This window comes from Meriones unguiculatus, chromosome 3 (assembly GCF_030254825.1).
Source record: "Meriones unguiculatus strain TT.TT164.6M chromosome 3, Bangor_MerUng_6.1, whole genome shotgun sequence".
Classification (NCBI taxonomy): Eukaryota; Metazoa; Chordata; class Mammalia; order Rodentia; family Muridae; genus Meriones; species Meriones unguiculatus.
The window spans coordinates 28,898,185-28,923,623 of NC_083351.1; the positions used below are offsets into that span (position 1 = coordinate 28,898,185).

Here is a 25,439-nt window from a genome sequence, read left to right on the forward strand (position 1 = left end):
GATTGGGGGTTCAAGGTCATTCTTGGCTAAATCACTAGTGTGAGGCCACCACAGGTTACATGAAACCTGTGGAAAGCAAGTTAAGTCCTCCACCATCTAAAGTGGATCTTTGAATATGTTCTCAGTTTCCTCATGCTTGCCCTTTCCTTTGCTGTAGTATACCACTCTACTGATATAGCCATACCTCTATGTATGTGGCTCTGATTCCGGTCTCTGTTCCTTCTCAGAGGCCAACCTTTGAGGTGTTCCTTTGAGGATACCACTCTATCTTACTGGGCCTTCATAGCAGCTCAAAGGTGCCCAGAATGCAGCAAGGCCCCCTCAGCCACAGCAAGGCTGTGGCTCTCCCACAAACACCTGTAGGGAAGCAGGAAGGGGAGGGATTGGAGATCCTTACTGCAGGCCAGCTCTGCCCCTTCCGAATGGGTGGCTTCAGACAGCAGTTTCCTCTGGCATCTTGGCTGTTGTCTATACGTCAGGAGGAATGACGCAACCTGGTGAGAGCCTTTTGAGGTTCAAGTGAATCAGTAAGAGACAAACCTATCTTTTGAATCTGTGTTCCTGGAATGGAACCCAGGGGAAGTTTGGCCACAAGCTCAAGGTCACCCACCCTTTGCTGCTGGCATTCGGAGAATTTCTAGATGTTAGCCTTCTCAGTGTTTCTGTTTCCTGAGGTTCTTTTTGCTTTGAATTTCTCCAATCCAGTCACAACAGGAGGAGTCAGACAAGGGTCTCTCCAGCGCTACTGGAGATGTAGTCAGGTTTTTTTTGTTTTGTTTTGTTTTTCAATTCATTTTCTTTTGGCTCTGTTACTCCTGGTCTCAGCCAAATCATAGCTCAAGCCAAAAGCTACTGGGTCTGAACAAGGATTCCAGGAGAGCCGCTGGGGAATTAATTGTTCCTGGAACTTGGGATTCATGGAATTCACAATAGCCTTGAGAGTTACTTCCTAAAATCAGCATGTGAGGCTGGGGCACAGCTGTGATTTTGGATCCCAAGTGGCTCTGAGTCAGGGCGGGTTCTCAGTAAAGAGTTACTGAATGATTGAATGAACATGGCCGGAGAGATGCAGTTCACCTTGAGACATTCTGACCTCACCCTAAAGGCATTGACAGGAGACTGGAGCAATGGCCCAGCAGGTAAGAGGAAGCACTGTGCAGCTGTGAGCTCCTGAGTTAGGATCCCAGCACTCAAATGGAGAAAATGAAAGCACAGGGTGGCTGTGTGCTCCTGAACCCCAGCAATGGCGGGGTGGGGGTGGGGCACAGGCAAGAGGATTGCTGAGGCCTGCAAGCCATCAGTCTAGCTCCAAGCTGAGTGAGAGACCCTGCCTCAAGGAAGAGGGCAGAGTGAGAGCAGGGACCTAAGGCCATCCTCTGACCTCTGCCTACAGGACACACAGGCTCAAACGCTTGCACACACAAACACACACTGAAATATACATTAACACAGGCAGAGGAAGGCTGTGCTGCCTCTGCACCAGACAATCCAGGGAGAAAAGTCTGGAAAAGAGGCTAAAAAGGAAAAACAGAGGAAGGGAGCTGACTGCCAGCATTTCTGTCTCTCTTCTTCCCACGTGACCGGCTACCTCCTGTTCCGACTGCTTTGCCATTCTTGCCATGATAGACCAAACTCCCTCACACCGTGAAGCAAAAGAAACTTTCCCTTCAGTTGCTTCTGTCTGGTATTTTGTCATAACAAGGAAAAAAACCAACCAATACATATGGGAAACTTTACAGAAGGTGAAAATACATTTTACCCAGATGGTAGTTGAAAGACTCCCAGGAGCCTATCTAGACGGGGAGACCCCGCTTCCCAAGGAACAGTGAGACCAGCCTTCGGATGCAAGCCGCAAGAGGTTTATTTTGATACACGGGTACCCGGGGCGACCAAGCCTATCGGAGGACTTGCGCGCCTCTCGGTTAGGGTGACGGGTTTTTATAGGGCTCGGGAGCAGGAGGCGCGGTTACAGAAGCGAGAAGCAGTTACAGGGTTCTGATTGGGTGGTTTGAACAAAGCCGTAGTTAAGTTATGTACCCAGAACAGGGAAGGCAGGAAGGCAGATTGTGAGCCAAGTCACGTACCCCCTGGAACCGGAAGGCAGGAAAGAATGCAGAGAGGTAGCTCTTGCTATACCACGCCTACTCTACATAGTGTTAACGATCGCTGCTATCTTTTGGTCTTTCAGTAGTAATGGCAGAAAAAAGTTCAAATGTAATATTTCCTTCCTTCCTTCCTTTTCTTTCATTTCTTCTTTCCTTCCTTCTTTTATTCTTTCCTTTCCATTCCTTCCTTCCCGCCATTACCAATTCATTCTTTCCTTCTTCCCTCTCTTCTTCCCTCCCTCTTTCCTTCCTTTCTTGCTTTTCTCTTCCTCTTCCAGTTCCTTCCCTTCCTTCTTTTCCTCAGTACTGGGGATTGAGTCTAGGAACTCAAGCTTGTTAAGCAAGCACTCCACCACTGAACTATATCCCCAACCATCTTTTTACTTAAAAAAAAAAAAATTTAATTTAGTCAGGTATGGTGGTGCACACCTTTAATTCCAGCTCTCAGGAGGCAACGGCAGGTAGATCTCTGTGAGTTTGAGGCTATCTACAGAGCAAGCTTCAGGACAGCCAGGGCTACACAATGAGACCCTGTCTCGAAACATTGTTTTTTATTTATGTGTGTGTGCATGAAGTTATGTGCACTACATGTGTGAAGGTCCCTGCAGTGGCCAGAAGTGGGTGTCAGATGCCCTAGTGCTGGAGTTACAGGTACTTATGAGCCTCTGGATGCAGGTGCTAGAAACTGAACCAGATCCTCTGCAACAGCAGTACACACTCTTAGCCACAGATCCATCTCTCCAGCCCTCCTTATTTACTTTTTTTGTTTGTTTTTTTTTTTTTTTGAGAGAGAGAGGATCTCACTAATTTGCTTAGGCAAGCTACTTAGCTGGGATTGCAAATGTGTACACCCAGAGTCAGCAAATATTTTTCAAGTGTTAAATTTGAAAACTAAACAAACCAACATTAGGATGTCCAATGTCTCTGCACTGCTGGCGTAGGTGTAAAGAGGTGCACTATTTTTAGAGAAAGAATCATAAATGTCTATGAGAACTTAATGCTTATAGCCCTTTGATCAAATCAGTGCCATCTCTAGGGATTTATTTTATGAAAATTCTAGCAAAAGTGAGCAAAGAGAAATACAGATGAATTCTCTGCAGCATTGTTGATAATAATGGAAGACTGAAGGCTCATGGGAGTCTGAGGAGGACTGAGGAGTTTGTGCTCCAGTGTGTCCATGTGGTAGGAGTGACAGAAAGAACAACAGACATTAGTCTGTCCACACATATGCAGTGCAGGAAGAAGTCCATGACTCAGTGTCCCAAACTGAAAAGAAAGCAAGCTGAGTAACACGCAGTATGTGTGCACTGTAATAAAGATAGCATGTTATAACTTCAAGCACAGCTTATATTTTAATATTTCACCATATTTAAACTTCCGTTTGATCTTTTGCTTTCCATGTAATTATTCATAAACACATATATGTATCCATTTGTTCATGCACATATACACACATACATACACACACAGACACATACATATAGACACAAACAACCTCCAGTAAAACTAGCTTATGAAAGCACACATAGACTAAGGGAACTTTCCCATCAGGCTGATGGAAAGGCCTGGCTATGAAATTGATGCAATTAGGACAGAAAGCTGGCAAGCAATAATTAGTGGAAGAAGGGAAGGAGAAAGGGCAGATTCAGCACATCAGCTTACCAGATGGTCTCTTTTAATTAATTCATTCTATGTGTGTGATTTGTAGGTATTTATTTACTTCTGATTGAAATGGGTTTCTCTGTGTAGCCCTGGCTATTCTGGAGCTCGCTCTGTAAACCAGGCTGGCCTCGAACTCAGAGATCCGGCTGCCTTTGCCTTCCTGAGTGCTAGGATTAGTGCACTTCCACTGCCCAGCTTTTATGTATGGGTGTTTTGTTTGCACGTATGTCTACCGTGTACCATGTGTGTGCCTGGTGCCTGTGTAGGCTGGAAGAAGACATTGGATCCCCTTAGGCTGGAGGTAAAGATAGCGTGAGACACCATGTGAGGGTTGGCACTTCAAACCCAGTCTTTTGGAAGAACAGCCAGTGTTCTTAACCACTAAGCCGATTCCCATCCTCAAGATAACCCTTACCAGATGGTTTCTTTAAGGAAGAGGGGGTGAAGGGGCCAGAGTCTTCCATCTTAGGAAGAGAGGACTAAGAGGGGAGTGGAGAAGGGAGAGAGATGGTGTGCGCAGGACTCCATGTTTCCATATTCCATCCTGCTGACATCTGCTGGAATTTGCTTCACAGTGGAGATAACAAGAGACAGATATCATAGGGAGAGGGACTCACGTGCTCTTCTGTCCCTAGCACCATAGGACTGGCACAGAGTAGCAGCTCAGGGAATATTTGAGAAAGAAAGAAGCAAGAAGGCAGAGAGAGGAAAGGGAGGAGATAGGGATGATGGCCCAGGGACCATGGCGTCAGAATGCTTTGAGGGAGGCCTTGGGGGTGCTGTTTCTACTATCTCGCCTTTCTTCAGGTTTCCACTGTCCTGTGTGTACAGCAGGTGGGGGAGGGGGCACAGAGAAGGTTGCACCAGTTCAGTGGTTCTGACCTGGACTCCTAGACCCCTAGGGAATTCTCAAGATAGAACTGTGTACCAGGAGCTATTTCAGTATTTCTAAATGCATGGAATGAACCTCGCATTTGCTCAGGGGATGGTAGGCTATGTGTCTTTGGGACTAGAATTCCATTACTCCCGGGACGCACGCGGTTCATGTTTGTTGGCAGGGAGGACTAGCTTGGGGTAGACACCATCCAGAGATGTGTTTTTTGGGAAATGGGCTTGGTGAAGGTTTCTTCAATAAAATGAGGGCCATCAGAGCACCCCATTTATGGTGGTCACTGGAACAGCTCGTCCACATGGAGGGCTTGGCAGAAAGCCTGGCAGGCTGGAGCAGCTGGCAGTTAGTATCATTATTAATTCAGAATAGGAAGTCTGGACATCTCGTGCTAATCAAAAACTCTGATTGGAGCCCCGTAGGTATTGATTAATAAGCAGTGGAAGTGAATGAATTATTAACTACGGGAAGCTTGTTTGGAAGACAGCTTTCAGAGCCGGAGAGCTGCCTAGAGAGAAGCCCAGAGCTGGCGCGAGGAAGGCTAAGCCTTTGGTTAGGCCCCTGGAGGGGGTGTTTGCCAGGATTTGATATCTCTCTTTCCATCTTTGAACGATGTCTTCTAACCATGGAAGACCCATCTCTTGCCTCTCTGCTGGCTCCTAGGGCACTAGGAAGTTTTGCCTGACCTTTGTTCGGCTCCATGCACTCATAAGAATTCCTGATGCTGCTGGTTCCAGAAACACTTTGAAAACCACTGGCAGCTGTCAGTTTCCTGTGTTCTTATTGCACCCACCTCCCTGGCCCTAAGAACTCCATGCCTCAGTGATTATTACATATAAAAAGAAACCCAGCTGAGCCAATGCAAATCATCTGTACGAAGATTGCCCAAGGGCTTGTGTGCTGAGTTCCTGTTGACCACCTTTCCCTCTCCTGGCACCTGGGAAGGGCACTCTTTACTTTTTTTTAGAGCTGTGAGAGCCCAAGAAGATGCCTGGTTTGTTCAGGGATCCTGGGAGGCACAGTAAATTTAGCCCTAAAGGTCTCCGGTATTTGTGACCAGCTAGAAGCGGGAGTCTGAGAGTGCCAGGGAGGTACCTGTGTCCTAGGCTATAGCGCCCTCTGGTGCCAAGAGCTCAGCTGAGCACTCGGCACTAGTAAGGTGAGTGAGGGTTAGTAAGGGAGCCCCTAGATGACCCCCCAGACCCATACTCTTTCTCGTCTTGACCTCACCAATGTTACCACCCAGCCTTGACCACACTCCAATGCTCTTCCCTTAGCTTAAGCCCTACTAGTTGCTATCCACTGCCTCTGAGACAAAGCGCATCTGTCAATGTCATCAGCTGGGGACACTCCTGTTCTCTGCCTCAGTGACACAAAAGGACCTTTTTGAAGAGTCTGTGCCCTCCCTTAGGCATGCGATTTTTGGAGGTCCTGACTCAACTTGAGTGTCTATGTGCGTGGCTTACAGAATCTAAAAAGGCTGTTTATCCTCTGCGAAACAAAAGTAAAGCCAAAAACTAAAACCTGCCGTGCTCTGCCTTAGTCCTCTTTCAAAGTAGAAAACCACTGTTCAGTACCCCGGACCTGACAGAGTCTCCAATACCATTCATTAATTAATGCAATCAGCAAAAATACTCATGGCAGACGCTAACTCCAGCACAGGGTGGCTAGGGGAGGGTAAAGGAGACAAAGGTCAGCCCTGAGTGCCTGCTCTGGTGGACGGGAGGGTCATAAGCAGAATACATTAAATTCTGGTCATCAGTGCTAAGTCAGGCAAGAACAGAGGCCAGTGAATGAGTCTGTCCCAGACAGTGCTCTTAAGGGACTCCTCACTGGTGAGGCGATATTTGTGTGAAGATCTGAACAAAGATGGAACTTATCCCATGCATCTGGGGACATCAGCTTAACCTACTCACGGGAACAGCAGGAGGGCTGAGGGAAATGGAGAGGCCTACGAAGTGAGGAGTCTTTGTGGGGAATCTAAAGTGAGTGCTCCTTTAGGGATGGTAGTGGGAGCTTTGGGGAAGGCAGGTAAACTGCTGAGGGTTGTGTTGCTCGGGCTGACCCCTCAGGGCAGCTTGGGAATTTAAGTTCTCACAGGGTTTGTCTCCTTCAGGGCAGGGTTAGGGGACTCACTAATTCCTCTTCATCTGCCCCTGGTGTGGGGTTATCCCAGGGACTCAAAATCCCTTCGCAGTGTGTGTGGGCTGGGCGGGTTCCAGGACTCATGGCTCCCTCAAGAGCCGCTGGCACTGGGCATGGGCAGAAAAGGCAAGTGAAGCTGGGACACACAGACCAAGGGAAAGGGAGGTGGGCGGTGGGCACTATGCTTCTGGTTAACATACTCGCTCTAGTCAGCGAGGTGAGAGGGAATCAAAGGGAGACTCACCACAGGAGGGAAGGTCAGAGGTCTCTGAGGCAGCTCAGGCGCCAAGGTCTGACATCTCTCAAAGAGGCAACTGGCTCCTAGGGGATGTCTCCTTCCTGACAGAGGCATTGTCCCCTCCTCCTTGCTGTTCCTTTCTTGCCTGGAATATGAGCCAGGGAGCTGGACAGAACGCAGCAGCCATCTTGTAACCAGGAAGCCACGAGGAGGTGAATGTGAAAATAGAAGCTTTGTGTTAAACCTGGCAAATCAGAGAGACAGAGGGCCTGAGACCCTCGTGGACTTCCGTGGCAGGAACAACTCTGGCCGCCTCCTCTTTCTCTTCAAGATGATGATTTTTATTTATTCACTTTACATTCCACTAGCAGCCCCCGCCCTCCTTTCCTCCCAATACCACCATTTTCCCCTTTTCCCCATTCCCTTCTCCTCAGAAAAGGGGAGCCTAGCCCCACTTCTTTTGTGGAAAAATAATAACCTCCTGTTTGATGAAGGTATTGGGCATGGGGTATACTACATGAGGTAATACATCTACGGACCTCCCACCTGAAATGATGACCTACTCATATCTGAGCCACTGAATGTTATGTCTTCCTCCAGTTTGCCAATCCTTTGTGTGACAAGGCCTATCTTGCTTTATTGTGCAATTATTTAGTTATGAGTGTCATCGAGCATTTCATTTGATTGTGACAGGGAATCTTATGTAGATCAGGTTGGCCTCACACTCACTCATTGTGTAGAGCCAAGGAGAGCCTTGAACTTCTGGTGGTCCTGTCTCTATCTTTCCAGTTTGGGGAAGTCTGCATCACCACGCCCACCCACCTGCCCAGTTTACATGATGCTGGGGGTCACATCTGGAGCTTTGGGTTTTGGGTGCATGTTGAACATTCATTCTACCAACGGAGCTACATTATCAGCCTCCCACTGAATTTTATTCATGCATTAATTCAAGAAAGCTGGTGGGGCTTTGGGTGTGGTGGCACACAACTTTAATCCTAGCACAAGCAGAGGCAGGTGGGACCTTTGTGAGTTCTACAAAGTGAGCTCTAAGCCAACAAGAACTACACGGGGAGATCTCGTTTCAACACTATGTAAGTAAGTAACTAAAGATAGCACCATGCTAAATTTGAAGTCAGTATGCAGCCCAGACTGGCTTCATAGCTGTGACTCTCCTGCTTCAGCCTCCGGAGTACTGGAGTAAGATGTGTTCATCTCTAACCCTGGCTCCTTGAACATTTGAATGATTGCTGTATATCTGTTTATGTGAACTGTGTGTTTCTGAGATCTGCCCATTGATATGTGGCATTGGCCTCTCTCACAGGCTGTGGACATTCCTGCAGAATGGAACCTGCCGTTTAACGTAGCATGGATTCTTCAGTTATTTGACAACAGTACAGGATTTGTTCTGGAATCCCTATTTTCATTTCCATTAATTAGGACACAGCTTTCCACTGAGAGGGCCATGACTGGGCCAGAGGCATGCTGGCCTGCTTAACTACTGGAGATTACCACAGCTGAGAATATATTTAAGTACTATGGAATGGCTCCTTCTAAAAACTTCCTGAGTCCGGTAACAATTACCATAGCAGCTTGGTTTCACTCAAAACCTGCTGCTGGGAAGCTTTTGTCATGGTCCTGAGCACACTGCTACACCTCTGTCACACAGAAGACAGGCCAGGTGGTTGGCTGATCATCTGGTCGCCTGCAACAGTTTGTAAGTTAATGTAAGATGCTGGCCTTCCAAGCCAGGCATGCTGGCTCGCACGGAACTCCAGGCCAGCCAGGGCAGCCAAGGGAAACCCTGTCTCATAATATCAACAGCAACAAAAAGTTTAGCTTTCAGAGATATTACCAGTGCTGGGTTTAATCTTTCATGTTTAATTTTTTTTTTTTTTTTTTTTTTAATTTGAGCTGGGCGTGGCACATGTCTGTAATCCTCCGACTCAGGGAGGCAGAAGCAGGTAGATTACTGTGAGATCGAGGCCAGCCTGGTCTACAAAGTAAGTCTAAGACAGCCAAGACTACAAAGAGAAATCCTGACTCAAAAAAACACACACACACAAAACCCAAAAACAAACAAAAAAGAACATTTATTTGATTTTTGTGGTTATTCTAGAAATATATGATTTAATTAATTGCAGAAATCTTTTTTGTTACTTAAGTCTGTAATAGTACACCTGCCTACCTTTTGTTACTTTGCTGAAATATTGACAAGTTAGAAAGACTTTCCTTAAGCAAAACAAAGCAAAGCCCTGCCTATCACTGGCAGAGTGAAGAGACCAGTTGCCCCTCCACCATTTCATCCCGTAAGGGCCTGGCTATCCAAAGAACAGTTTTGTGAAATGTTTGTAAGCTTAAAAACATAAATAAATAAAATAAAAGTTGTAAATTAGGAATCACTCTCACTTCACAGTTTTCTGAAAGTTCAGAATCTGACTTAGAACATGTCTGAATCACTGATCAAAAACTCCTAGAACTGTGTGAGCAGATGTACTGAGTGAAAGTGAACTGGGGGGCCAGGGTGCACTTGAGCCTTTGCCTCTTCCAGATGGCCTAGCCCTTGACCAACTGGAACAAAATCCTGGTGCCTGTGGGCTCTTCTGAAGGTCGAGGTTCTTTCCTGTGCCTGAGGCATTGAACAGCTCGGCATCACTGACATGTCACTGACGCCTGTGGGTGGTGCTGGGTTGGGGACCTACTGACCTAAATTCCTATGTGACAACACTTGGTTAAACACCCTGGACGGTGAGGCTAGGGGTGCTCCCCTGGTTTGTGACATTTCATGTTCTTGTTGGGAGAATTCAGTGGTTCCATTGGAGGACAATGGAAAGTTATGCCTGGTGCCCCCTGGACCAGTGTTTCTCAACCTTCCTAACGCTGCAACCCTTTAATACAGTTCCTCATATTGTGGTGATCCCAACCATAAAATTATTTTTGTCTCTGCTTCATAATTGTAATTTTCTGCTCTTATGAATTGTAACGTAAATGCCTGATATGCAGGCTCTCTGATACTCGCCCCTTGTCAAAGGGTCCTTTGACACCCTCCAAAGAAGTCACAATCTCCAGAATGAGAACCCCTGCCCTAGACTTATCCAGGCATTTCTCCTTTTCTGACTTTACTCTGTATCCATTCTCCACAGTACCTGTACCCTCAGGTGTTACAGCTGCCCTGAACTCGGGGCACTCAGCCAACCACTGGGTCCAGAGGTGTCTTGGGACCACTCACGCTCCATGCACACACACACAATAATAATGTGTGCTGGCAACAGCTACAGGTTCAAAGAAAAGATGCTTTTACACATGTTTATCTGTGAATCAGCTGGAATTATCTGAAACCCAGGGAAAAATTATTGCAGCTACAGAGAGCTGTGTCTGTGTATGAAGAAAATTTCAGCAAGGCTTGGAGACAATGAACCAGAGTGCCATTGTGTTCTGAGGCCTTTTGTATTATTTCCAGCAATACAGCATTGCATGTTGTCATGAAAGAAGAAGCAAGGCTGTTAGATCAGAAAACAATTGCACCAGGAAGGAACGCTCCGAAGGAGCCTAATTCTATTAGGAGAAAGAAAGCCGTTTCTGACAATGGCGGGACATGATGGATGTTGCTGTCATTTGTGGCCTCCACATGTGCAGTTTTTTGGTTAATGCTCAAAAAGACCAGGAATTTGAGGAAAGGCAAATTAGAACAACATACACAAGGATTTTGTAGCCATCTCAAGCATAAAATCTAATCTAGAAGACATATTTGGAGAAGAAAGATGATGCCTCATTAAAAACAAACAAACAAACAAACAAAAAAAAACGCTGAAAATATATTACTTGGACATTGTATACCAGTTAAATATGTACTGCCTTCTGAAATACTTTGTGTTTTGTTTCTTTTTATGTGCACTGTAAAGAAAATGTGACCAGGAAAATTCTTTACAGACTATGACAATTTCAGAGTTTCTTTAACTTGTCATAAAATACTTTCATGTTCCACGTGTCCCACTGTGACATGGGAAACACTGAGGACTGCCCAGTTAAAATACTTGTCCTGCTGTAAAAAGATTCAAAATAATGATGGCTTCAAATACAGATTTGAATTTCCCTCTCCATTGACAACTATCCCAGGATAAGAGGATTCCTCAGGACAGAATTCAGCTGATTCCCGCCAGCGGGGAGGCAGAAGAGCCTCTGTGTAGTTTTCCTTATTGCATCCCACACACATTGTTATTTCCTCTGTGCTTCCGAAAAGAGCAGCACCCTTAGAGCCAAACAAACACATATTTGGTCCCCATCTCTGTTGATTAAAACTGTGGATCTGGCAAGTTGCTTATCCTTTCTAACACCAGGTTTTCACGTCTGTGAAATGGGGAGAAGAGAGCCAGCAACCTACCAGGCATCTGTGGGGAACCAAATGAGGAGCTCAGTTGTGAGCTGAAGGGAGGAAGCTCAGGCTTTTCCTCATTGTCTAGGGAAGTGTCTGTCCGGGGAGGGGAGACATCTCTTCAGTGGAGAAGAACTGCAAGGAATGGGATGTTAGTCTCTGGCCCACTGGTCTCTAGCCACAGCAGGCTCTAGTAAACAGCACACACACACATACACACAGCACAAAACAAAACAAACAACAACAAAAAACAGATGAGCGGCTAGGATACTGATTTGGACAGAGTCATTTGCCCTGGAGGGCTAATGACCTGGACAGGAAACTCCTAGAGCCCGCCACACTTGCTAATGTTATTTTTTCACATCATTAGTGAAAAATCTCTGTGTGGTTCCTACAGGAGCCTGAGGTGTGTAAGGAAGCGGGTTGGAAAGGGCACACAGCGAGGAATACTTACTTCTAGGCCTGAAGTGGTATCCAGGCTGCTGTGAGTTTCCATAGTCTGTAAAAATAGTTTATCTGGGGCTTGACTGCCCAGCCAAGAACTATATTTCCCAGTCTCCCCTGAAGCTGAGTCTATGATAGGGGTCTGCATTCGGTCAAAGAAACCAGCCCCAAGTTGCGGTAGCTTAAGCAATACAGAATTTCTTTCTTTCTGACCTCTTGTCCAAGCAAGACGGTGCAGGTCTGGTGTGTCTGACTGGAAGAGGAGCAGGGGACAGGGAGGCAATTGCTGCTAATGTGTGCTGGTTCCAACTTGTCCTTTTTCTGCCATACAAGTAACTCTTCTCTCCACATTCTGGCACTGCCGGCCACAGAGGTCCCAACTGGGCCCACCTCCCACAGGCTGCCACCATGCAGGCTTCCCTACCCGTGCCCTTCCCTGAGGCTGGCTGCACCAGCTGGTCAGGATTCCCCACCAGCTCCCTCTGCCTTCTGGACTGCTCCTCGGAAGGACTGTAGCCATCCCTAGCCAGCCGGTTCTTCTCTTCCCCAGCTCTCCCTCCACTGTGTGGGGCCTCATTTTTACATCACCCTGCAGGCATCCATGCAAAGCAAATGGATCTCATTTCCCCTCATTAGTCCCTTGGCTTTTTGTTTGCTTGTTTTGTTTTGTATTAAGACAAATCTACTCAGTGTTCCATCTAATTTGTTGCTTCTTGAAATTTTCTCTTACAGATTCTCCTGTTGTCCCTGCCTGTGTGGGTTTCACTATACTGATAATGAGGGTTCCATGTGGAGAAAAATCCCGTGTTTGTTCAGTCTATTATCTTAACTCAGTGTTCTCTACACTGTTCTCATTCAGGTGCGATAAGAGTTCTGTTCCCTACATGCCCTGGGCTCCTGCCTCTGAGCTGGAGCACATAGGCCACCTCCCTCCATCACATCCCTCATTCCCCCCTGCTCGGTCTCACCTGACTTCCTTCCTGGGATGACCTTTGTACATCCTTAGAGACTCTGATCTGGGAAAGTTGGGTAGGCGATGTGCATTCCTGTGGATTCCAAGGCATCTCACTACTTCCGGGACTTCTGGATCCCAAACTGTCTTTGTAACTATGGCGACTTAGGAAGTGCCAGGCACATAGAAGACATCAATAAATGCATGGTCAATGAAAAAATAAAACAGACACCTATATAGAGATTTTAATCCAGCAATGTGGCAACTCTGACTGGAATGCAGATATACCTTTAGCACACACCTTTAATCACTCTGGTTGAGATACAGATATGCCTTTAATCCCAAACAATGAAGGTAAAGTTAGTTGGTAGAATAAAGCAGCTACGTTGGAGTTTGTTTGTGAGTTCAGTGTAGGTCAGCAGAGGCAGTTGAAGCCAGAGAGCAGTACAGAGAGAAAAAAAGAGGAGGCAGTTTTACCAGAAGAGTGTTACAGAGACAGGTTGAAGAGAGAACAAAGCTAGACACAGGTGAAGACAGAATGAGGCAGAGAATGGGAAGGAGACAGAAGGATAGAATAGATTCTAGAGTTAGTTTGAGGCCAAGCAGAACAATTCAGTCAGAAGCTAAACAAAGCCAGTTTGAACCAGTCAGCTTGGAGAGGAGTTTGATCCAGAACGGCTGGGATGAACCAGCCAGCCAGAGTTCAGAAAGAACTAGAAAGGGTGAGCTTATTCATCAGTAAGTGTCAGAGGCTGAAGGACTCCGAAGCCTCGATGGGATCGTATAGAGGCCAGAAGCTTCCAGGACTAGGCCAGGGTTACCAGACTGAGACAACTATTACATCAGTCGAATAAAAGTATTTTTACAGACACCCATTCTACTGACTTTCCTTTGAATTGTTTGCATAGTGAGTGACCCTCAAAGGAAGATGACTTGTTTCTTGAAAAGGAAGAGAAAGCTGGGCCTGGTGGTGCATTCTTGTAATCTCAGTACTTGGGAGGCAGAGGCAAGAGGTCAGCCTTGGCTACCTAGCAAGTTAAAGGCCAGCCTAAAAAAACAAACCTAAGTAAAAAAAATAGTAAGTGAAAGAGAGAGGGAGAGAGTAAGAGCATGGGGGCCTGAGAACGAGCACACAGGCACGACTTACAGGAGCTCAGCAAAATGTGGACATCACCATGCTTAGAAAAGCCTCCTCAGAGCCTTGATAACAACACGATTCTAAGTTCAGCTTTAAAAAAAGGCCTGAGGAGCACGCTGCCTCCCATGTGCACCGGAATCCACAGGAGCTCCCACCCATTCCCGCACCTTCTCCCTACACACAAGAGAGCCCTGAGAAACCAAGCCAGCGCTATTAGAGGTCAAGGGGTGGTCATGCTAGAGTGACAACTCGAGGGGACCGAGGGAGCCTCCAGCCTTCCGTTAGTGGTGTTTCTTGGTCTGGTTGTTCTAGTTACATAGGCCAGACAACTATGGAGAATTTATCAAGTTGTGTACTTACGATTTTTATACCTTTTTAAAAACTTCAAAACAAATACTTTAAAAACTATAACATTTGAACGTATAATAGATTTTAATCTTTTGACACATATTTATTTATTAGTTGTGTGTGGGGGCTTACTCATGCCATGGTATGCTTTTCTTTTACCTGCTGAGCCATCTCACCAGCCCTCCAAATATGATATATTAAACTTCATACCATTAAATAAAAAAAAAACCTCCTAGCTCTAAACTTCTTCCTTCAGATTCTTTAGTCTTCAAAGTAATTCGAACTACAGATGGGAGCTTTTCTGTGTCTCTTTGAGCTCAGATCAGTTAAACACATGTTGAATGCAGTTATTTTAAAAGGTTGAATCATTTAAAAACTGTCACATGCGATAGGAATTCAAGTGCTTATTATGGAAACGTGAGGGTTGTTGGGGGCCCTGTTTTCCACCAGGTTTCAAATATGCCTTTCATTGTGCTAATGACAGGAGGTGCACTGTTGCTCATGAAGACAGAATCCATCTCATGGATAGATCTTGGGTACAGATGTCTGGAGCCTGGCCCAGATTTTGAAATTACAACTATTGAGTTTTATACACATTTAATAGCTCCAGTGAGTGCTTGGTGGATGCAAAATCTCTTGATTGTTTCTCCACTTTACGTCATTAGGTTAGGTCACTGGACTTTGTGGCAGCTGGGAGAATGCTGGGTGTGCAGTGGGTACCCAGAGCATAGCGACATACTGACCCATGACAATCCCCAGGCCACAAACCACCCTTGGGAAACATTGCCTGGCAATGCTCAAGACCCTCAAATTATTGGCTGGAGCTGATGTAAAGATGGTTTTTGTGGTGTTTTCTGACCAACTGAAATACAATAATTGGTTTGCTTTCAAGAATGCTTATTTGTCTTGGTCAGATAGATGGATAAAAGCCAGACCACAAAGAAGTTTCCGGTCACGAGGTAATTTCAGAGTTTTAATTTGGTTGATAATTGAGGGGTTGATATGTGCCGAGCTCTGTGCTGGGAATGGTGGACAGAATTCTGGATGGTAGCTTAGTTGGTAGAGTACTTGCCTAGCAAGCAGGAAATCCTAAGGTGTGATCCACACCACACTCTTGTAATCTCAGCACTTGGAGGTGGAGGCAGGAGGATCGGAAGTTCAAGGTCATCCTTGGCTACATAGATGTTAGAGGCAAGCCTAGGCCATGAGAAACCCTAACTTAAACAAGCAAACAAATGGTTGGAGAGATGGCTGAGCAGGTAAGAGCACTCTCTTGCAGAGGATCCAGGTTCGGTTCCCAACACCCACACGGTGGCGCACAACCACCTGAACTCTAGTTCAGGGAATCCAACATTTCCTCCAGCTCTTTGTGGGTACCAAGTACACATGCAGTGTACATACATACATGTAGGCAAAACATTCAAACACATAAAATTAAATAAATACAGCTAAAAATTATTAAAACAAACAAAATAGCCCCAAATAAAAGCAAAAAAAGAAAAAAAAGAATGTTGTTTCTAGACCTGCCATATTGGAAAGGGGGTACCATTTGGTTGGGGACCACTCTTAGGCTGGTGGAGGGTGGTAGAAGGCTCTTTTTCAGGTCTGTCATAATGAATATAGTTTTATGTAGACTGCATTCTTGGGGTGGTTCTGGAGGACTTATGAAAGTTGTGGTGTGGCTTTACCTACTCCTTCTGCAGCTACAGAGCCAAGCATTTCTTTCACTTGGTCTAGAAAGCAGAAATCCATATATAATCTCTTGTGCTGGGACAGAGGACTCAAGAAAGGTTCTGTCGGTAGAGGAGGGCTACCTGCTGCTACCAGTACCTGCCGACAGGGTGAGAGATGACAGGGATGAACTCACAGATGTAACTAGGTAGCCTAGGCTCTGGGTCTTCCTCGGCAGGGATGGCCCTTTTTCTGTTATCCCAGTCAGAACGTATTATGTAAAACACTCATGTTTGTATTTGCCATTTCTTTTGTCTGTATTTGTAGTTGTGAGTCTAGCCGTTAAAGGCTTTGCCATCTCTCCAGCCCTCTTTTGTCTGTTTGTTTTTGTTTTTGTTCTGAGACAGGGTGTCCCTGTGTAGCCCTGGCTGTCCTGGAACTTGCTCGGTAGACCAGGCTGGCCTCAAGCTCAGAGATCCACCTGCCCCTGCCTTCTGAGGGCTGGGATTAAAAGATGTGTGCCACCACCACCTGGCGAGATTTTTTTTTTTTGCGTGTCTAATCCCACCCATGCTGTGACTTTGTCATGTATCCAAGGATGATCTCAAACTTCTAAACCTTCTGCCTCTACCTCCTGAGTGTAGGGATTACAGGTGTGTGCCACCACTCAGCTTTATGTTAGGGGTTGAAGTACGGCTTCATGCATGGTAGGTAAGAACTCTACCAACAGAGCCACATCCCGGCCTCAAGGACTTGCTTTTATAAAGTGGCTCTTTCCCTTTTACTACATTTTCCCTTCAGTGTGGTGGACCGTGAGTAACTGATTACACTGTACAGTCACACTCGATAAGGGTACGTTATTATAGGCCCCACACAGGACACATATCTCTGTCAGACTATTCTCATGTCTCAGGGCTCCCTGCAAAGGGCATCAATTAACCTGAGATGGTTATAAAGTTCACCCACCTGCCGAACTGCTGGCTGCAGGCCTTCTGCATTTAACTTGAATACGGAACAGCTCCCTCCACGCACCTCTCAGCATTCACACTGGGTCCACTGCTCCTCAATAACCCAGCATCCAGGAAGAAGCTTCATAGAGGAATAGCAGTGAATACGTTCTGCCTGCCCCGAGCAAGCCAGCATCTCAGCGTGTGCCCTTCACTGTGGGAGGTTGTTGGCTGGTCACTTGGTGGCATTGCCATCAGCTTTTATCCCCAGTCTTTATGAGGACTAGGCCAGTGACTCTTTCCTGTGTGTCATCTCCATGAAAACTAGAGGCAGAAATTCATTTTTGGGGTCGATGGCAGGAATTACGGTATTTTACTTATTCAATAACCATTTCCTGAGTGTCTGTTGCATACAGACACTACGAGGTGCTGTGGATAGACTCACAAATACAGTAGTGAAAACACAACTCAACTTACCAGTTACCTCATCAGCTATTAAAATTTTGATAATTCTTACTAGAAAAAAATTGGAGGGACTTAAGGATACAAGAAAGGGAACCCAAGAGCCAATGAGGGGTCAAGGGGTGGCAGGTGTGCCGTTTCTCCTGAGCAATTACCATGTTTTTTGCTCATTCCCACTGGTTCTCTTTACTTGGCTTCTAGAAAGCTTAAGAAGTTGAAAAGTTAAGAAGTTGAGCTTGTAACTCATACCTGAAAAAGTCTGTGAGCTAATTTCCTTCATTTGTGGAACAACTATTTACTAAAAGCCTACTGTGTGCTGGGACCAGGGAGACACTGAGCAAAGGAAAGGGATAAAATAAACATAGAGTGAGAGACCAAGGGGAGATGAAGAAGTGATGATCACATGCTGTATTCAGGGTGTCGGGGCAGCATCACGGACCATAGCACTGCCAGCACTAAGCTGGGAAGAAGCTCCTTGGTGCCGTCTCCAGGAACAGCCCCACTGCTCTGTTATTCTGCTCAGCTTCTACCTTAGCATCAAGGAAATTTAGGCATAAGATGTGCTCAGAGTAATTAAAGAGAATTTTTTTTTAGCCATGTGTGTATATGTGTATGCATACACGTTTGTGCATGCACATGTACGTGCTGAGGTCAGAGGACAGAGGGTGTCTTCCTCAGAAATGCTGTTCATGTCCTTTAATGCACAGTCTCTCTTTGGCCTAGACTTTATCAATTAGAGTAGACTGGCTGGCCAGTGAGCTCAGGGTCTTTTTGCCTCGTCTCTGCAGTGTTGGGGTTACGAATTCAGATAGCTACCACACTGGGAATTTTCACAGGGATTCTGGGGATTGAACTTGGGTCCTCATGTTTGCAAGGTAGGCATTCTTACCAACTGAGCTATGTTCTCCCCAGCCCGTGTGTGTGTGTGTGTGTGTGTGTGTGTGTGTGTGTGTATGTGTGTGTGTTTAATTTTGTCTTGAAGGGAATGACATTGAAAAGTAAAGTTCTTTGGAAGGCAGAGGCAGGTGAATCTCTGATTTTGAGGCTACCCAGCAAGTTCCAGAACTATATAATAGATTCCCCCCCCCTCTCTCATACACACACACATATACACACAGAGCACTTGAAATTTTTTTGTGATCAAAGAGATTATAAATCATGAATTCACTAAATAAGATAATTAAAAATGTGAACTCAAGTGAGGAGACCCAATTTGACAGTCATATTATGACAACATGTAGCCAATAAGAAAGGCTATATATATGTACACACATGCTATTCCTTTTATTTATTTTATTTTTTTAGGGTTTCTCTGAGTAGCCTTAGCTGTCCTGGACTTGCTTTGTAGACCAGGCTGGCCTTGAACTCACAGAGATCTGCCTGCCTCTGCCTCCCAGAGTGCTGGGATTACAGGCATGTGACACCATGCCCAGCCACACAGGGCATTCCTTTCTGGATAAAGAACTGGGAATAGCGGTTGTCTTTGAGCAGAAACTGAGAACTGGGACATAGGTGTGGTTACACACCTTCTTTTTTGTCTCCTGAAATTTGTGTCATACATATGCTTTAAAAAAACCCTCAACTATAATTTTAGAATATTCTCAATCTATGAAAACTGACAACACATTTGTTAATAGTTGTTGTCTCTCTCTCACTCCTTCTCTCACTGAGGTAGTCTATGAGATTGTCAGACAGAATGACAACACAGTGATGTGAAGTCAAGGTAAAGGTTTTATGCTGGGTAGAATGAGGGAGACAGCACAGAAGGATGATTGAGAGGGAACTTCATACTTGTCTTGGGAGGCCATTTGCATTCACTGCAGTCTGGTCTTCATTGTCTAGAACAGTTGTTCTCAACCTTCCTGACACTGTGACCCTTTAATACAGTTATTCACGTTGTGGTGACCCCAACAACAAAATTATTTTCATTGCTACTTCATAACTGAAATTTTGCTCCTGTTATGAATCATAATGTAAATATCTGTGTGTTCTGATGTTTTTAGGTGACCCCTGTGAAAGTGTCATTTAATCCAAAGGGGTCGAGACCTACAGGGTGAGAACTTCTGATCTATAAGATAGTGATAGCGGGGGTGTTTTCATTAGAGGGTACTCTTGAGAAAGATGTTAGATTCTGCTTATTAAAAGGTGAACAAGATTGTACCTGATAAAGAAATGGAGGTAGAGAAAGATTGAGTAACCTCAAAGAGATCCCAATCTGGGAAAGAAGAGACAGACGGGTAAATAAGCAATGCCAGCACGCTGTGACAGACATCTCAGGCAGCATCCAGTAAAGCTGACGACCTGTGCATGTATGGAGGGGTGCTGTCTTAGAAGTCCCCTGGGAACACGGCCTGGGGTGGGGCTCATGTGCCAATGGATGACTGAAGAGTGCTGGAGGGCTCAGCTCCCTTAAAGCCTGACTCAAGACCTCAGATGGCGTGAGCACTGTGCAAAAACTTTCTGAGTACACAACCACCCAAAAGAATTCAAAATCACCCAAGTGTGGTGGCGCATGCCTTTAATCCTAGCACTTGAGAGGCAGAGGCAGGTGGATCGCTCTGAGTTAGAGGCCAGCCTGGTCTACAAAGGGAGAGCAGGACAGCCAAGGCTACACAGAGGAACCTTGTCTGGAAACAAACAAAAAAATTCAAAATCAAATGTGTGATGAATCTCAGATGGCTTTTGGCAGTGCTCACCTGTTTTGTATCATGTGATTTTTTTTTTTAACCATAGCCTTGGTTCTAGACATACGACATATGTTTTCTGTTGCCTAAAACACCTGTGTTCAGATTTAAGGCTGTCCGTGCTATGGACTACAGAAGACACTTATAGGATCCTAGTAGCTAGATTACAGGAAACAAAGAGTTTTAATATTTTCCTGCCATCATTCCTTAGAGCATGTAAGTACCAAATTTGTACATATTTGGGTTGTATTGTGTTAGAGTGCACCTGAGTTGGTAGGGTGCGTGTCCTGGGTTCAGCACACAGTATCAGGCTAAATACATAAATAAACAATAAAGCTGGGTGGTCCATGTCTGTAATTCTTGTGCTTTGGAAGCAGAGGTAGAAGGTTCAGAAATTCAAGTTTGTCTTTGTATTAAAAATAAAGGAAAATAATGTTTGAATAAAAAATTTCTGTTTGGGTTGCTGACTTGATCTTAATTTTTTAAAGAATCACTAAATGAATTTTGGCTTGGGATTAGGGCAGAATTTCCAGCAACTTCTGAAGTAGGTATAAGCATAGTTCTGACATTTTGTACTGATGATTGATTATAAAATAAAATTCATCAACTCCGGAAAACCTGTAAGACACCCTATGTCCTGCATTATCACGTATTTATTTAACCAAGATTCAGTGTGCACGTGTGTTATCATTTTTATGGGCACATGTGAGGCTAAGAGACCAGAGGTTGACATTAGAATGTCTTCCTCAAATATTTCTCCAGCTCAATTTTTGAGACAGGATCTCTCAGTGAATTTGGAGCTGGCCTTTTTGGTCACACTTGCTGGCCTGATCAATAAGCCTTTGAGATCTACCTGATTCTGCCTCGAGGTGCTGGGGTCATTGGTGTGAGCTGTCTTGCCCATCTTTTCATGTGGGTCCTGGAAATGCAAACTCAGGTTGGTCCTCATGTCATGCTTGTGCAGAAAGTGCTTTGCTTACTGAATCATCTTCCCAGCAATTTCTTTATGTAAAAATAAACAAGCTCATCTATTTCAGTAGTATACAAAATGCTTTCATCTTTAATGTCATATACACATATATAACAAAGAATTATCTTAAATTTATGATCTACTATCAGCAAATGTTTGATTTATATACCTATATATCCAGGGTTACTTCTTGGGTGAAAAAGGGGTTACAGGTAGAAAATGTTTCCTGCTCAGGCAAAGAAGCTAGGCAATAGATACGTTTCATTTAGGGACTGGCATGCTTTGGCCTTCATACAATTCTGCACTTCTGTGAGTTCTATTGAAACACAGTTTTCTTGGGATGAGCCATACTTCACTACGTTTCTACTTCTGTGCTGTAAAGTCAGAGCTCAGTTCTCTGTGCCACATCAAGTACGGGCTACCTGCCTTTTATAGAAACCTCACCTTGACCTCATTCTCTGAGGAGCTGTCAACCAGGAAGGGCATCACAGAGAGCCAGGTGTAGTTGAAGCCCAAGATGCCTAGCTGACTAAGGACTGCACTGGAGGGGAATTTCTCATAAAGTTCAAAACAAGTCCAGGCTGGGAAGATAAACCCCAGAGCTGTCATTCTGAGCATGATTATTTAGAAGATGATTTTAGATGGAGGCTTTTAGAATGGGCCCCATGGCAGAACAGTATTTACAGGTCAAGAAGAGAACCTAGGGAGATCCACAAGGCGATGCCTATACAATTAGAAGAAAATGATAACTGTGACTTCCTGGAAGCCATGAGAAGACCATTTTAGGGAGAGAATGAATAGCTGGGACATAAGATGCTACAGATGTCAGTTTAGGGAACTGGTTTTGGGACATACTATGGATGCACACAGAAGCATCCAAGTTTAAGGTTAGGAAGACAGGCAGTCCAAGCATGTGTATGCACACACACATGCACTCACACCATAGACATACTGTCTTCCTTTGGGGCCTGAGAACAGATATGAGATTAAAATGTGCATCGATGTTCAGAGAAGGGTATGGAAACATGAACTTGATTTTTGACCAAAACATTTTTGTTGAAATTACAGAACACGAACTGGGCTGGACAGGCTTTACCGTCTGACAACTAAAGAAAACATTAAGAGTTCAGTTCACAGAACATGAACAATGGCTGACTAGAACTTGGAACAAGGAGAGAGGGCAAACCAAACCAAACCAAACCAAAAACCAGGGATAGCCAGTGCCAACATTTTTCATGTTTCCCTGAAGAGTGACAACAATGGGAGGTGAACGGGAGACATAGGTAGACTCTCCAATAGGGACCCTGGGGTAGTGGAAAGAAAACCGGTAATGGAGGAGGGGAGACGTTCCAGAATTGGTTAGTTGACAAGCTTATATGGCACCTGAAGCAGTGGGGGAGAACCTGACCTCTCCATTGCAGTAACTTGTTCCAAGTACAGGGAGGAAAGACCATGCTGCCGGCACACGTCAAAGCAGGTTGACAGACATTCTCTTGTTGGTTTCTGTTTCCTTGTCGAAATGGGAAACAAGACCCTCAATGGAGAGAATATGGGAAGGAGACTGGAGGGGAGTGAAGGGGTCCCCTAGAAGAGTGGCAGGGTGGGGGGTTCACTTTTATCCCTCTTGTAGAGGCTTTTTGGAGCTGAGCAGTTTGGGTATGCTGGCAGATTCAGAACGTAGTGTTGGTTCAGCTTTGGAAGAGTCCAGAAGTCTCTGAGAGTCGTCTCCTAACTGGTTTTTTGGGATTCCAGCTGTTTGAGTCATTTTCCTGAAAAACCAGTATGCTCATGGTGGACATACCTTTTCTTTAACTCTTTCAGGGAAGACAGAAAAAAAAAAAAAGTGGTAAATTGCTTCTAAGGAAGGAAGCAGGACTACCGGAGTTCAGGGTTCAGTGTTGAACCCTTGTGTAGTTGTTGTGGGTGGAGGGTGTTCAAATTCACTCACATGGATTTATGCGCTACTCAAAAGACAAAATCCCCTCCTTAGAAGCTTTCCACTTGCCGCAGGGGAACGAAAACCTTTTGTCCACAATGCTCTGCATGGGGCTGCCCTTCCAAGCTCTCCAGCCTGCCCTGTCCACTCTGCTTGGCTCTTCTGGGCCTCGCCTGGAGTGTGCACACAGGCTTTTTCTTCTGCCTCATTTTCTATTCTTACCTCCCTTCTCTGTTCTTGCCAAAACCGTCTCTGCTTAAGCCCCCTTTCTGACCCAGTCCCACGCTCGTGTTCACATCCCACTGGACATTAACTTCTCCCAGTCCCAAGCACTGGTGAAAATCCCGATTGCCAGGAGCGGGCCAGTTTGCCTGTCTACACTTAGTACCGGATGGAACCAGTCTCGCGACCGTTATTCTAAAGCAGCCGCCGACAGGCTGGCTAGTCGCTGAGAGGGAGATGAGTGAGCATCAGGAGGAGGCCGCTCGGGGCGAGATCTTGAGATGGTTTGGCACGTACCCAGAGGGAAGGCGGACAGGAGAGGGTCCACCGGCCATTGCGGGAGAAGGCGACGGCCCTCAGTGTTCCGGGCAGACGTGAGTCACATGGCGGCCTCCACACAGCGGGCGAGGACGCCCGTGGAACCCACCACTGCCGGGGCCCACCCGCAGCGGCCACCCAGCACGCCGCGAGGGGGCGCCCCGCGCATGCGCGCCCTCGCCCCGCCTCCCGGGCCCGCCCCGCCCCGCCCTCTGCGTGCGCACCGCCTAGAGCCCGCCTCTCAGAAAGACGGCTGGCGCATGCGGCCCGGCGGAGCACTGGCTGTCTGAGGCTCACCCCTAGCGCGTCGGCCTTGCAGTGCCTGACGCGACACTCTGAAGCCGGCCTCAGGTAGGCTGACTTCAGGGGTCCCCGGAGGACCGGCGCCCGGGTGCAGGAGCCTGTGGCGCTGACAGAGCCCGGCGAAGACGGCCACGCCGCCGGGGTGATAAACGCCTCTTCTCACCAATCAGGGGAGAGGTGGCCCGGCGTCCTGCCCAATGGGCTGTATGTCTAACGGGAGCGGGGCGGGCCGTCCCGGGACGCGAGCTGCCGGCTCCCGCGCGCGGGCCGCGTGGCCCGGCTGCGGAGAGGGGCCGAGGCGGGCGGCGCGGGCCGCCGGGCATGGGGTGGTAGAGAGCGCCGAGGGCCGCCGCGGAGGGGCCTCCTTGAGCCCCAGCCCGTGGTGGGGCCCGGCTGACGGCCTAGTGATCTTCCCGGCCCTCCCCGCGGGAGGAAGGGGCTTGTAGGTTCGCTGGGCCTCACGGCCCAGGCTGCCCAGCCGCTGTCGCCCCTTCCAGTCCGGTTCGCTACGTCAGCGTGGCCCCCCTTACGTCCACACTCACTATTGAAATCCTCAGCAGCCCGGTGACGCGGGCACTTGCTGTGGTTCTCGTCCCACTTTTTTTTTTTTTTTACGGCGATGCGAACCCAGGCGTCCGGCGCCTCGGGGAGGTGGATTTAGATCCCCTGCGCGTGGGCGGTGGATTCTGAGCTTGGTTTTACAACTTCAGGGTTTTTTTTTTTTTGAAACAAGCTTTCAAGTTTTTCATCCTTGGATTTCTCTGGTGCGTCTTGATCTGTATTGCTCCTGTACTTGAAAACCTTTTGTGTCTTGTTAGCTCCAGGAAAAAGTTCAGCGTGGACATTCAACTTTGCCCATGAATTGACCCCTTGCCCTCCTTCCCCCACCCCCCTTTGCCCTCATCCTCTTTTCTTGGTGCACCCCTGTGCTCACCTGCTGGCTCAACGCTTTGCCATTCTTTAGCTCGTTTTCATTAAGTCATTTAAGGCCCGATGCAAGGCGGGTTTTCAAGACAAAAGCACCTGGATCCTACCTTGGTCTTGGTACTGAAAGATGGCCTTTCTTATTTCCCCATTACAGCCTTGGTGTATGCTCTGCTTTCTTCTATGAAACCCCGCTACTCATTTATTTTTAAATATCCTAACTGGACTGCCAGCAGCTTGAAGTGTGGACCCAAATCTGACTTATTTTTGTGGTGCCCCCAGCTTGTGAGTGGCTCTCCCGTGGGAGGCAGTCAGTAAATGTTAAGGACTGGGTCCTCTCCAACTATGTCTTTGTGACTGTTGGAATATTTTTTTGCCAGTCACTGTGTGAGACTGCCCGAATCTTCTCTAGAGAAAGATCTACCATCTTTGAGTAAAGCTGGGACAAGAGGTGATTCTTGGAGTAGCAGCATATTCTGAATTCACAGTGGCGTAGGCATCTGTAGGAACATCAGCAAATCGACTCAGTGTCTAGGCTATAGTCTTAGTAAGGTGTGCCAGGTTAGGATACATCTAAAATATAGCCAAGTTTGATATACATGCGTTAACAAGGAACTATTCAATTATGAGGTGACTGCATTTCTCTCAAGTAATCGGCACTTAGTGTGAGGAAACTTCATATTGTCTACTTTTTTGGGTTTCACAATATGCA

The 25,439-nt window shown here is 46.4% G+C and overlaps 1 protein-coding gene across 2 annotated transcripts in view; it reads left to right on the forward strand.

Moving 5' to 3' along the window:
• Nucleotides 1–23,715: 23,715 nt before the first annotated feature.
• Ctps1 (CTP synthase 1) overlaps nucleotides 23,716–25,439 on the forward strand; it is a 33,012-nt gene continuing 31,288 nt past the window's right edge. Inside the window, exon 1 of one of the 2 annotated variants that reach the window (XM_021639482.2) lies at nucleotides 23,716–23,851. The gene's annotated coding sequence lies outside the window, so the exon portion shown is untranslated. Of the gene's footprint in view, nucleotides 23,852–24,178; nucleotides 24,568–25,439 lie in introns of those variants that run through there. The other variant, XM_060379686.1, reaches the window with a different exon arrangement.